The 2343-nt window shown below is 38.3% G+C and overlaps 1 non-coding gene across 1 annotated transcript; it reads right to left on the minus strand.

The window, feature by feature from the left end:
• Positions 1 to 344: 344 nt before the first annotated feature.
• On the minus strand, positions 345 to 416 carry TRNAW-CCA (transfer RNA tryptophan (anticodon CCA)). The gene has a single exon. It is a non-coding gene; the product is annotated as a tRNA-Trp (tRNA).
• Between the last annotated feature and the right edge of the window lie 1927 nt (positions 417 to 2343).

A 2343-nucleotide genomic window follows, 5' to 3' on the forward strand; every position in this document is an offset into this window, starting at 1 on the left:
TCCAAGCACCCCTAGCTAGCTCTCGCAATTCATCCATGGTAGTGATGCGAAAATTAGCTCGCCCAATCAACGAAAAACGGAACTGATTTCGTTGCAGCTAGTATTCCTGTTGCGGGATTACAATCCTGCAAAACTTACCCGCTTGTATAGGAGAAGGGAGGGAATCGATCTCCAGCAACAACAAACTCCCCACTACTCCCGCATAAGATTTATCCCCATTGGTAGGCACCTCTCTAGAGGCTTCAAACGCAAGAAGACCGATTCCCTAGGCACCTCCGAATTTCCTAGAGCTTCCATCTCCTCCCAAAGTAAATGTTTAAAAGGGGTGCAAATAATGAGGAATTTGAACCTGACGTGAATTGAACACGCAACCTTCTGATCTGGAGTCAGACGCGCTACCATTGCGCCACAGATCCTTATATTTAAAAAGTATGGATCTTACCACTCTACCAACCTTGCATTGACAGAGCAAACTTTTATATAGTTATTATGGAAAGCATTCTGTTTTCTAAAATATGTTAATTAATTAAAAAAAAAATTTTGGGGGTACAGTGCTTTTTTAATTTTGGAAATTTAATGCCGTCCGCAAGGGTCGAACCCACGACCTCTCCACTGAGAAGTATGGATCTTTACCACTCAACCAACACTGCATTGGCAAAATATGTTTAATTTTTGCTAGGAGGAGGGCTTGAACCTCCGACCTTGTGGTTAACAACAATCTTGGATTCTTCTTCATACTTGTGCATTCATCTTTAATAAAAATATTTCACATTCATTGCTTTTAAACTTGAAAGAAAATGTTTTTTTTTTTTTCACCACTCATTCCAAATTCCAAATAATCATAAATCTGGTTGGTATCCATTTCAAACGCTATATTAATTTTGATTGCTGATTAGGCCACTTTTACGAAAAGAAATATTCCTAGGTACTCGATCACAAGTATTAACATGTTGGGTTTGGATGTCTTGTATTCTGCGGGTCCGTATAATTATAATTAGATTGTATTTGTAATTGAATCAGAGTTTTATATCAATTACTTGTATTTGGTTAAAACTACATTATATGGGGATTAGGTTTTAGGTTTCCTTTTAAATACTTTGTGGGATAGCCTAGATTATCAATCCCTGTAGGGGGGATTGGAGAACCCATCCTCGAAGATAGGGATTAGGGGCGAGCAAAGGGTTTGTGAGATGTGAAATTAGTTTGACATTTCCTACAAATACTAGAACTTCTTTTCTCTTTGGTGAACGTAGGCATTGCCGAACCACATTAAATTCATTGTGTGTAGTTTTCTTATGTTTCTTCTTCATTTGTATTTGTGTATCTGTATTTCCAACAAATGGTATCAAAGCAAGGTTCGGTGGACTCATCACCTAAGGTTTACGGAGATCTAAGAATGAAATGAACGGTGCAATGAGAATGGAAAAGACCTTAACATATTTATCAAAAGTACGATTTTTTGGTTTAGAAATCTTGGAATTTTTTTTATTTTTTACCTTTTATCTTGTGGTTCATACATAGATCAACGATCAAGTACTTTTAGTTGATGACGGTTATGAAGGGCATATATCAGGTTGGTATTGATCTTGTGGGTTCATACAGAGATCAACTGTGTTAGGAAAGGCACAGATCAGGCGAATTATACAGGCATGTAGGGAGTGTAAAAATAAATAGAGTTCCAATTAGCACTTGGGCAAGGGGTACAAGCAGACAAAATTTGCAAGTTGTTACGTACCAAACAAGAGTGATTCCAAAAGGAAGACGGTTTTGCTTCAGATTTGGTGACTAGTAGGGATCTCCCAGAGCTAGCTCCAGTAGCAAGAGAAGTGGAGCCATGTCACGTCGTATGGCAGTGATGAGTTGTACGAGATACCCCAGGTTTTGTGGTGTTTGTTATGCTAGTTTTAGTGATGGCGATTAGGATTGTATCCCTGGAAGGCATGTAGGCCATGCGGTAATGTGTAGCAGATACATAGGGCCAGTGATTGCATATAGACGACGGCAGTGATTTTCTTCAAGATAGTTTGCAGAATTCAAACCAAGGTGGAGATTTAGGTTTCAGTGTCTTGTATTATACGGGTCCATATAATGACAATTAGGTTGTATTTGTAATTGGATCAGGATTTTGGGTCAATTACTTATATTAAGTTTTCCTATAAATAATCTTTGTGGGATAACCTAGATGTATCAATCCTTATAGGGGATTGAGGAACCCATCATTGAGGATAAGGATTATGGACAAGTAAAGAGGTAGCACTTTGTGAGGTGTGATAGTATGAGATTTCCTAGAATAAGTGGAATTTATTTTCTCTCTGGTTGAAGTAGGCAGGAGTTTGCCAAACC

This window comes from Hakea prostrata, chromosome 2, assembly GCF_041222555.1.
Source record: "Hakea prostrata isolate BN-2017 chromosome 2, UWA_Hpros_2, whole genome shotgun sequence".
Classification (NCBI taxonomy): domain Eukaryota; kingdom Viridiplantae; phylum Streptophyta; class Magnoliopsida; order Proteales; family Proteaceae; genus Hakea; species Hakea prostrata.